Genomic DNA, 12,735 nt, shown 5'->3' on the forward strand with positions numbered 1-12,735 from the left:
CCTACCGGTTTCGTCAAATGACTCATCAGGGGCATGACATTTCTTTGTTACAGCTGATACAAATCCTGCAATACATCTGAAGTGTGTCTACTTCCTGCTTTCAAGGAAGCAGACATATTATTAACGTCCTGTGCTTTCAAATTGGCTTTTATGTCCTGGCAGTCAGCTGACACAGGGTAGAGATCAAATTACAACTTGTTATTAGACACAGATAAAGAGGAAATATACTAAACTCTCTAAATACATACAGGGTGCATCTCTCTGTTTTCCTTCTGTCCTGTTCGGGTCCACTTTAATTGATAAGCTTGCCATTGCTGGGGAGAATTATCAGACTGAGTCAGACTGAGTCAGAAGCGTATATACTGTGTAAACAAGGCAGAAACAAGGCAGAAAAGCTTGTCTATTCTATTTAATATGAACCATAAATGGTATCTCGCCGCGCTCCACACTCTATTACTACACCTATATCCTCTGTGGGTATGCTGCAAAGGTTTAAATGTCACAACAAACATAAACATAAACTTGAATTAAAGGAAACCTGCACTGCCACACAGTCCACTAAGAAGCACACGAAGCACAAATGTCCCAAAATGCATCAACTTGCAAGTTTCCCTCCGCATCGGTCTTCAAAGTCCGATGTACCTCAAAAAGAGACTGAGGGAAAATTGCATTGCATAGACTATAAGTTCACAAATATCTTCCACCAACTATGGCCCACGTGATGTCCTTTACAGTATCACCACTTTTTGTTCCACCACTTTTGGGAACCGCTCTCACCTTTGATTATGGCTGCCTAGACCCCACAGGGAAACAGTAAATTCGGGCGCCTGAGGCTAGTGGACAAATCGGGCGCCGCCATTCACTCCTATAATAAATATCGTTTAATGGGCGCCCGATAGGAAAAAAGGGCGCCGGAGAAAACTAACGTTTTAAAAGCGGTGCCCGGAGACTTAATGTTTTATTACTGTTTCTCATGATTACACATTATTTAATGATTTATACATTTTAAAATATTATTTTTAAACGAAAAACAGTACAATATTTTTTTCCAAACATTACTTTTAAACGAAAAACAGTTTTTTTTTTTTCAATTTTTTTTTTTCCATTAGTTTTAAACGAAAAAACCAACAGGGGGGTCTTAGGTTTAGGCACCAACAGGGGGGTCTTAGGTTTAGGCACCAACAGGGGGGTCTTAGGTTTAGGCACCAACAGGGGGGTCTTAGGTTTAGGCACCAACAGGGGGGTCTTAGGTTTAGGCACCAACAGGGGGGTCTTAGGTTTAGGCACTAACAGGGGGGTCTTAGGTTTAGGCACCAACAGGGGGGTCTTAGGTTTAGGCACTAATAGGGGGGTCTAGGGGTTAGGGGTAGGTACAGGGAGGGTTACTTAGTAATTTTTTTTTTAAACGTTATTATACGTTTCACTATTTAAACGAAAGATTAACGTTTTTACAATTGCCGATTTAATGCACATTATTTAATGATTTATAACTTTAAAAAACATTAATTTTAAACGAAATACAGTACAATACATTTTTTAACGTTATCCATGCTTATCGTTAAAAACCCGGCGCCCTTTTTTCCCAGCGCCCCTTTTTAACGTACGCACCCCACAGACAGCTTATATTGCATGAGACTCCAAACACCCTTACGGTCTTACACTCTTTGTATCTTGCAATATACCTCGTACAGGATTAAAAATATAAAACAAAGATCATTGCTTAGGCTGCTTCAAAGTAATTCACTGGAGGGATCCCAACGCCAGAAATGATCACCGTGTTGTAATTAGTGGGGACCACCCTTCCAAACTCGTGCCTCCACCACCTCTAAGAACCGTGCTCACCTTTAACAGGTAGACACATGACTGTAGTAAAGACAGTCAATATATTTTATTTATGAACTCCAACAGAGGTGCCTGGCTCTTCTACTGACCACATATGCTATTGCTCCGTTGTTATTGCCTGATGAAGCGGGATCAAACCTGCGAAACGCGTTGCATATTTGGAGTTCATAAATAAAATATATTGACTGTCTTTACTACAGTCGTTGTGTGTCTACTTGGAGGAGATAAGTCCACCACTACCTCCTCTATTTACCAAGAATTTGGTTTCTAAGCTCATTTAGCTTCCTTTGTATACTTTTGGCGCCTCTCCTGCATAATATTGAGTCCACCCTGGGTGGAGGGTTGAACCCCCTTTTTCTCATCTACAGAGAGCGACTTCTTATTCCTGAGTGGGGGTCAGGAAAATGTACCCACCTGCCTTTACAGTGGTTGCCTAATGGTAACCCTGGTTTGTGAGTATTAATATTTACTCTAGTAACCATTTACCAGTACATATTACACTATTGGGGCTCTTGGTGTTCCTTGTCTTTATCTCATTGCAAGCTCACCTTTAATAGGGGCTGCCCAGGCCCCAGACAGCAACAAACACCTATATGCACGGTCTTAGTATGACCACAGATTCTTTCACTGGCACCAAGGGTCCCTTCACAGCAATTCAAAGACAGCCCACTGCAATGGACTAATATAGAGTAAAACTTTTAATTAAGATCAATAAAACAAGTAACGCTACTCACAAACATTGAAAATGTCAGGCATATCAAGTAAAACTCCGAGGACATCTCCGTGCACTGTCACACCTCCTGCCCAGTAAGCCACGCCCAACGCATTTCCTCTGATGACTCATCAGGGGCTCTGGCCAGGATTGGTGTGCAGTGCATAATATACCCCTCCCCTCATGAATATTCAATGCCCCCATCTCAGCATCCTTCAAATGCCCCGTATATACATCACAATTCACCAAATTATGGTGCCCTCAGGCTTTTTAATGTTCTTAGGCTGGGGTTAGGTTAAGCATGAGGCTTGCAGCATTCGGGCACCATAATTTGGTGAATTGTGATGTATATAACGGGGCATTTGAGTGATGCTGAGATGGGGGCATCAGCAATGATAGCAGTCAGCTTCAGTGCGGTGCAAATGTGCTTTTGAAAGACATCAAAGCAGTCTCATAGTGATTTATGTTTTTTTTTTACTGTGTTTAGTGTTTTAGAGGAAAACATTTTCTTTAATGACAATATGGCCATTAATGATACAATCCCACAGCCAATTTATCATTTCGGTGGCTGGATAGTGTAATGGTTAAGGGCTCTGCCTCTGACATGGGAGACCAGGGTTCGAATCTCGGCTCTGCCTGTTCAGTAAGCCAGCACCTATTTAGCAGGAGACCTTAGGCAAGTCTCTCTAACACTGCTACTGCCTATAAAGCGCGTCCTAGTGGCTGCAGCTCTGGCGCTTTGAGTCCGCCAGGAGAAAAGCGCTATATAAGTGTTTGTCTTTTGTCTTTCTGATCACTGCGGTAATCAATCAGCAACGATCAGTTGTGCCCATAAACCACTTCACCACTGAGGGGTTTTCCCCTTATGGACTAGAGTAATTTTCACATTTCAGCTCTCCTCCCTTTCATTCCCCAAAACGTTATCAGTACTTATCAGTGTTAACTTATTTTCGATCAAAATGAGTAGTAGAATACATTTCAATGTGTCCTATAGCTTGGACCCATGTCAAATAAAAAATAGGTGTCAGACTTATCTGGTCACCTGCTATGAGTCAGGCTGTATGCCCAAATTACTGACCTATAGCCCAACCCTAACATCTGCGGAAACTCCTGCCTAATACAAACTACAATACCCTCCAGGCAGATGTAGTATACAAACTGGCAGACAGCAATCACCAAACACAGCAATGAGCAATGCAAACACGGCATACTTAATAGTCACCTTAGGCCTATAGGCTAAGGCAATCCAGATGATGGCAAGATAGCAGGTTGTGGCTGAAGTATTTTCACTAGACAGATGCGTGGTCAAACAGGCCAGAGTCAGTCCAGGCAGAGTTCATTGGAATCTTTTTAATAAGCAAGGGTCGATCCAGGCGGCAGTCAGGGGAATCCGGGTACAAGCTGAGTCGGAAACAGGTAATCCAATAAAGAAGCGCGATCAGGTTCAAGCCGGGACGGTAACGGTAAGGCAATCTGAAAGAAGAAGCAGCTTAGTCAAGAGAAAGACACAAGTCGGCAGCAAGACAAGCAACTTGGTGTGAGCGCAGTCTCAGCAACAACCCTAGCATAGGCTATCACGGGCGATAGCAGACGGGGCTCACCATTCATTTATACTAGAACAAACCAATCAGAAAGTAAAGGAATCCAAAGTAATCAATCAACATAGAGCATGTCAGCAGAGATGCTGACAAGCAATGCACACACGTGGTCAATGTTTACAGAGGCGGAGCACGTACTGAGAGCGCGTCCGCCGCTTATCCAATGGGAGCTGAGTGCCATCCCCTCCAGTGACTTCAGAGACAGGCCGAGACCCAGAGGCTTGCGCCTCAGTGTGGCTTCTTGGCGATCCACCGCCATGAACGGCCACCAAATCTTACAGTACCCCCTCCCTTTGGAGTGGACTCTGGACACTCCAACTTGGGTTTACCAGGATTTTTTTTTTTATAAAACTCCCTAATAGCATGAACTTGTTTAGCAGGAACTCAAGATCTTTCTTCTGGTCCATATCCCTTCCAGTCATTTAAATATTGCAAGGAATTTCTTACACGAGAGTTAAGAATATTTTCTACCTCAAATTCGTGTTGACCATCAACTTCCACGGGTGGAGGGGGCAGGTCCGAAGTCCGGTAATTCGCAGCAGACTTCAACAGTGAAACATGAAAATAATTAATCCCTCTAATGGATCTAGGCAATTTAACCCTATAAATTACCCGGTTGATCTTTTCTATGACTGGATATGGACCAATGAACTTGGGTCCCAGCTTGGCAGACGGCTGGCGTAATGGAATGTGACGGGTAGAAACCCAAACTAAATCTCCAGGCCTAAATTCATCTGCAGCAGTTCGGTGCATATCAGAGAACAAATTATGGGTATTTACAGCATTCCTGATATTTTCCTGTACTTGTTTCCAAATTTGGTCGCACCTGGTGGACCACTCTTCCAACTCAGGAAGATTAGAAATACCAGAAAGTGCAAAACTTAGAGTTAGAACCATAGATGACCTGAAAAGGTCAAAAAAGGAGACATCTTGGTGGAACTGTTAACGTGATTGTTCATCTTCCTGACAATCTGAAAAAAAGCATCTTAAAGAGACTCTGAAGCGAGTCTAAAGGCACATTTTTCACTTCTATTTATGTAAAGCACTATAGCTAGTGCTAAACTGCCGCATCCCTATGACAAAACAAGTGGTTTATACTCCCACATCCCCTCTGCAAAATCCACAACTTTCTTGGTCGTGGATTTTGCTGCTCATGGAGGCAGAGCTTTGAGATGCAGCTCTGCCTCCATGCACGTAAATCTGCCTGCGGATCTCTGCCTCTCCCCACTCCTCTCAGTGAAGGAAGATTGAGAGGGGCGGGGAGAGATGGCAATCAGCGGGGATTGATGCGCGAACAGGCAGAGCTGCAGCCTTAAAGAGAATCTGTACTCTAATATTCTTACACTAAAAAGCATACCATTCTATTCCTTATTTTCTCCTGGGCCCCTCTGTGCTGTTTCTGCCACTCTCTGCTGCAATCCTGGCTTGTAATTAACAGTTTTAGGCAGTGTTTACAAACAAACTAACCAGCTCCTAATAGGTTCACATATACAGAGTGTGTGAGTCATTCAGTGTGCAGGGGGCCTGCAGAGGGTGTGTATCGCTTCTATCCAATGACAAGCAGCCCTGCACATTCCACACATTCAAAGCCTTAGCCCGACAAACAGGACAGAGGAAAGATACATTGATTTATTACAGAGACAGTGCAGTTAGGAAAGACTGCAGTAAGCCCCAGCACATTAGAACAGGCATAGGAACTTATAGGATAGAAGAACTAAGGCTGAAAAAATTGTTACAGAGTCTCTTTAAGCTCTGCCTGAAGTAGGAAGCGCTCCCCAGATTTTGCAGAGGGTGCAGCGGTTTAGCACTCGCTAAAGTGCTTTACATAAATAGAAGTTAAAAAGCTAATTTAGACTCGCTTCAGAGTCTCTTTAAATACTGTTCCAATGACTGATTCATTCTCTCAGTTTGTCCATTAGACTCAGGATGAAACCCAGAAGAAAATGACAAAGATACTCCCAGTTTATCACAAAAAGCACTCCAGAACTGGTAGACAAATTGTACTCCTCTGTCAGAAACAATGTTTTTAGGAACACCATGGATTCTGAAAATATTCTCCACAAAAATCTGAGCCAGTTCCTTAGCTGAAGGCAGTTTAGGAAGAGGTACAAAGTGTGACTGTCACAGGAGCCCTAGTGGTCAGACCGCAAATTGCCTTCCAATCGGTTTCAGCACACCAATCATGCAAGCTGTGGTCGCACTCGGTGCACGGAAATCGACGGAACTTGGGCAGCAGCCCGACCAGAAGGGAGCCTGTGAGGTACGGTAATTACAACTTTACACACTATTTCAGGGTATAACTGCCACCACCTCTGTTTTCTGAGACAGAGGAACTCACTAACTGGTTATTTCTCGACCTGCAAATAAAAACGGTTAACACACTCTATTCTGTCCGGCTAATAGCAACAATAGTAGCGTCTCTTCAGAAGTCTGAGTTCAGTTCCTGTGTATGCTGAATAATAGGGTAGCGGAACAGTGAATTACTTTGGTAAAGTCTTTTATTCACGGGCAATATAAATAATTAATATATACAGACAATTATATCAAAATACAAAGAAGCACCCCGACACTGCGCTTATACACAATTAAAGAAGTCCAATATGGGCAGGCAAACGACCACTAATCAGTCTAATATAGACAGAATGTTGTAATGGTGGGAGCGCTCTTCCCAGATGCGTGCACCATCAATCAATCAAAGTCTCTTATATATATGGATAAGCGCTCAATGCTTGCTTGCACGTCAAATGCAGATGCAGATAAAATAAGCCCCCCCTTCGGGGAAAGACTCAACAGATGTTGCGGCCTTCAGGGCCCATTATCGCTTTCGGGGTATTGGCCACCCCGCAGCCTCACTGGCAATACACAGGTTACTGCTCCAATTCTGTTTGAGCAAAAAATAGGCTCCACATAGCGTAAAAGTGTAACATTTAATCAAACAGTTAAAAGTCTTGCTTGGCAGACATATACAAATACATAAGCTGATTGTATCCAACAGCCAGTCCCATTAAATGCAAACAACCGCTATAGCGGTTATGGGAATGCAGGGGTTACTCTGTGCTTAGCTGACGACAAGGCGTACACCTCTGCTGCCTAGCCCACCCTCTATGATGGTATGCAGATTCACCGCTGGCTGAGGTGAAAAAATTAAAAGTAAACTGCATATACAAACCAGCCGCGTCCGGCTGGCGCAATGCGTGTTGACGTTGCAGTTGCATATAAGGACGTCATTTGCCGTGCAGTTGCATATAAGGACATCATTTGCCGTGCAGTTGCATATAAGGACGTCATTTGCCGTGGCTCCCTACCCCTGATGAGTTGCCAAGGCAACGCAACGTTGGGCGGAGCTACGGTGTGATGTCAACACGCATTGCGCCAGCCGGACGTGGCTGGTTTGTAAATGTGGAGCAGTTTACTTTTAATTTTTTCACCTCAGCCAGCGGGGACTCCACATACCATCATAACGGGCCCTGAAGGCCGCAACATCTGGTGAGTCTTTCCCCAAAGGGGGGGCTTATTTTATCTGCATCTGCATTTGACGTGTAAGCAAGCATTGAGCGCTTATCCATATATATAAGAGACTTTGAATTATTAAAATCAACAATTATTGAAACAGTAATAGCCAGTATGAAAAATAAAAGAAAGGGAGAAAAAATACTTAGTTTCATGGAAAGATGTCCTTTTGTGGGAAGAATCATAAAGTCCTTGGTAAAATCCTTTGTTTCAGATCAAAGTTCAGAGTTCAGACCAGGTGGATGCCAGCATATCCTCAAGCTGGCACAGATGAGATCAAGATGATGTTTCAGGGTGGAGGACACTGAGTTTTTCTCCTCTGCCATTCTTATGCCCCTGATCCAGTAGGAGGGAGTGAGGGCGGAAGCCACACACCCCTTAGAATATGAGATGAGTCCTCCCCTTGTCCTGGGGACCAGAAATCATATCTAACCATATATGGGCTCTATCTCACAGAACCATATGGGGCAGATTTACTAACATTTTCAGGTCTGTCTCGATTTACCCAGCAGCCTGATACCAAACATGAGGGGTGGGACCCCTGTGGTATCATCAGGGCACTTTCGAACTGCCTAACTGGCAGTCTTTACCTCAGAATGTTCTGAAACTTCCTCAGAACCAGCGCCAGATAGGGCCAAGTATGCTCTGTTAGTTTGGAGGGTCTGCCAGCCTGGCAACACAGAAAATATGACACATATAGCAGTTTATGGAATATGAGATACATCTGGGATTTACAGCAGGTCATTCCCAGGCAAAGGCTCGTTGAAGTTTGGGGCAGCAAGCTACGTGTCAGCTTCCCTGCTGGGAGGGGAGCCAGAATGTCTGACTTTTAGCCAACTAAATTGTTTCTGCCATCATGCTTATCAACTATATCTGATGGATGGGCCATCAGCACAGCTTGAAGCCAGGGACACTCTGCAGCAGGCTAGTGCCTTTTGGTGGAAGGAGGGAAAGAGAAAAAAAAAGAAAAAAACCCCAGGAATGTCAGTTCTGATTCCTGTAATGGCTGCACAAATTTAGTCAGAAAGCGATCAGAAATTGGACTGCGCGGATCCTTCCAATTCGCCCACATTTCTCACGGCTGTTCCGTGACAGTGATATCTTACTAAACCTGTCTACCACTACCCAAATGACAGTTTTACCCTGGGAAACTGGAAGATCGACCACGAAATCCATGGAAATATGAGACCATGGTTTCTCAGGAATAGGCAAGAGGGTTCCCTGAGGTGCTGTTCGTGTGTGCTCGAAGTAAAGTGGCACACTTTACTTCGAGCACACACGAACATGATTTCACAAAAGATTCAACATCTTTGCTAAGAGATGGTTACCAAACATTTCTCCTGAGAAGCTTAATAGTTTTTTTTAAATCCCAGGATGACCTTCTGATTTATCTGCAGGAAATTGTTTAACCATTTAACGGCATTCTAACATATTAAAATGTTATGTTTTAGCCTGCTAATGGCAACATGACGGTTTAATACGTAGCGAGTTCCCGCCGCCGCTCTGCCGTTTCCGTCGGCTTTCCATGTTGAGCGATTGGGGAGGAGGACCTAGCGGTCCTCTACCTAATTGCAATGCCTGGAATGAATGGACGTGACCGCAATCAGAGGCCACATCCATTCATAAAACAGGAAGCCGTCACATTGTATTTAAATGTAGAAAAAAAAAGTGAACATTTCCTATAACGGGAAAGTGTTCACGAGCGCCATCTTGTGGCCAAAAAGTAGTATTACACCTACAGACACATATATACTTACATAATACTAATAAAATTAATAACTTGCATTACCAAAGCCCCCCCCCCCCATAAGAAAAAAAAACCCTCATAAAAAAAATCAGTAAAAAAAAATACATAAATAGTTGCCTTAGGGGCTCAGCTTTTTTAATCTATATTTTATGATGGAAAATTACTTTTACTTTACTACATAGGGGCTTGTAATTATGGACCAGACAAAATAAAAACAAAACAGAAAAATAACACCTATATTTCAATAATATATTGTCGCTGTACATTGTGATAGGGACATAATTTAAACGGTTTAATAATCGTGACAACTGGGCAAATAAAATGTGTCTGTTTTATCCACAGGAGAATGTTTAATCTTAAAACTATAGAGGCCGAAAAAAAGTTTTTTTTTCCATTATTTTCTTATTTTTCCCATTAAAACACATTTAGAATAAAATAATTGTTAGCATAATGTACTACCCACAGAAAGCCTAATTGGTGGCAAAAAAAGAGGTATAGATCATTTTCTTGTGATAAGTAGTAATAAAGTTATTAGGGAATAAAAGGGAGGAGCACTTACAGGTGAAAATTGCTCTGGTCCGTTAGGGTAAAAACCCTTGGGGGTGAACTTGTTAAATACTTTCTCTCGTAGATCATCTGGAATAAACAATTTCCCTGAGGGTTTATCTTTGGTGCCTGATCTTGGACTCTGGACAATTAGTTGGAAAGGTCAGAAGACAATTTACAGGCAGAAATAATACACTTCTTGGGAATTATAGATACAGAATCCATATTGTTGTTTTCTTTCAAAAAACATCTGGCCAAGGCGTCGGCCTTAACGTTTTTTGACCCAGGCTTATAGGTGATGCGGAAATTAAACCTAGAGAAAAACAATGCCCAACGAGTTTGGCGTGAATTCAACCGGTTAGCGTTTTCAATGTACTCAAGATTCTTATGATCAATGTAAATTGTCACAGGATTCTCTGCAACTTCCAGCCAATGTCTCCATTCTTCTAGAGATAATTTAATAGCTAATAACTCTGTATTCCCTATATCATAGTTTCTCTCCGCAGGAGAGAATTTTCGAGAGAAAAACGCACAAGGATGTAGTCGCTCTGGTCTACCAAAAAACTGAGACAAGACAGCTCCCACTCCTACCTCAGATGCATCCACCTCCACAACAAAATACTTTTTTATCTCTGGGTGGACCAAAATGGGAGCAGAACAGAAGGCCTGTTTCAGTTCTTTAAAAGCTACAACACCCTTAGGACTCCAATTGGATGGGTCAGCCCCTTTTTTGTGAGATCTGTAAGTGGAGCAACTTTACTAGAGAAATTACTGATAAATTTCCTGTAAAAATTGGTGAAACCCAAAAATTGTTGCAAGGCTTGTGAAAGGAAAAATAAACTCACTCGCAGACTCTCTTCTCTTAGTGCCAATGAACAGTGGAATCTTTATTTATACTTGATCAAGGGCTTTCCCTATGCCAGCTTACAAAGGCAGCAGTCTAACCACAAACCTCGCTGACAAAGAAAAGCAGAGTTATTTTTCCCTACAGTCTCTTTTATATCCCTGTTAATATAATCCTCCTTTTAGGCAGTCTCTTTCTGTCAGTCCAATTATCACTGGCAAGTGGCAGCTTGCACCTCCTGACTGGGTGGGCCCACTGTGTCTTTCAAGATGACCTCAGGAGAATTCCTTGTAGGATCAGTTTTGTGTTTTGTTTTCTGCCTTTATCTTTCATTTCCCCTGTATGACCTCAGAGACAGCCAGCCCTGGAATCTGGTTTAATCCGCCCTCTCAATGGACTCTCCTTTCTCCTCTGGAAGGTGGAAGGTCACTATAAGGAATGAAGGAAACTTGGCACAGAAACTGAGCTCTATATTCATATTCATTTGGTTATATTATGATAATTCTTAAAACAATACTATAATCATATTCTTAAAGCATCACTCTAGTTTGATTATATCAGAGTGATTCTTTCAGGAGCATTGGAATATAAAACATATACACACAATTAATTATAGAACCTTCATTGATTCTTTCCACATTTCCCTCCTGTTTATAATTAATGTGGATTTTAGTTTAAATATATACTGTATATGTAGCATGAAAGAGTAGAGACAAGAAGAGTGAGTATTCTCACTCAGGGGGCTGTCTGACGTTTGTTTCAGGCACTGGTTTCCCTTAGGCTTTCACCAGTGTCGCCATAGGGTCCAGTCTCCCTCTCAGCTTACACACACTCATCCTGGTCTTGACCCTCTAACCCAGAATATAGCCTATATACATATTTCATCCAATTTACATCCTCGTTGATGATAGCCAAAAGAAAAAAAAGAAAAATTCAAAACCTGTAACCTGACCTCTTGCTTTAAACTTATCAGGTACTCCTCCAGGGACCCCTATAACATCAATGTACACATATGGGTCTAAACTGACCGTAAAGAATCTTTTCCTCCATGAAGATTTTGGGCAAGGGCATGTTCTCCCGACCATACAATAGGCAACTTTGGTTTTGGCTTCAGGTCACCTTTCAGTCAGTAGATTTTATTTATTTATTTATTGTATTTATAAAGCGCCAACACCTATAGAGTAAATCTGGTCATACAGTTTAACAATCCCCACACCTACCGTGTTGTTATTAGTGTAAAATGTATAATCATCTTGGTACACAGTCACAGTTACATCAAGTTTGGTGGTCTTGGCCAGTATGGGGTACTCCCTTTCCCAAGTTTCACTCCCAGGGTCTGTGGTATTACTGCCAGTGTCTGTCACTCCAGGGCTCTTTTTCTTTAATATTTTTTTTTATTATTATCTAAGATAATCGTCCTTTCTATGGTGTTGGAACAACCTAGTTCAAGAAAAGTAATTCCCCTAGGTAGCTTTTCAGGTGTCTGTCCCTTGAGCTTCTCTATCTCCTCGTTCATCACAGTTCAAGATAAAGCTGCCATAGTGCCCAAGGGATTCTCTAATATTCCTGCAGCCTTTGAGGCCATGATCTTGACTGAAGCTCAAGGAAATGTTCTTGTCACTTCAGGACACCAAATTCCCACTCCTCTCTTCCTGTGATGCTAACTATATTGTCCCTACCTACAGGAACAGATTCAATCTGGCTGCTGTTGTTGGAGGGAAATGACTGTGACCTTTATCTCCAACGCTAAGCACTTTCTTGACCAGGGCTCAAACAAATGTTCCTATCACCCTGTCCAACTGAAGCTTTATATAAGTGCCCGTGACAGGAAGTGGCTCCGGACCTTCAAATAATTCAGGTTTGGAAAACTCATACACTCTTACAATGACTTAAATGCACCCAGGTTGATCCTTTTGCTACTCTAACAACTGTTGGC

This window comes from Hyperolius riggenbachi, chromosome 10, assembly GCF_040937935.1.
Source record: "Hyperolius riggenbachi isolate aHypRig1 chromosome 10, aHypRig1.pri, whole genome shotgun sequence".
Classification (NCBI taxonomy): Eukaryota; Metazoa; Chordata; class Amphibia; order Anura; family Hyperoliidae; genus Hyperolius; species Hyperolius riggenbachi.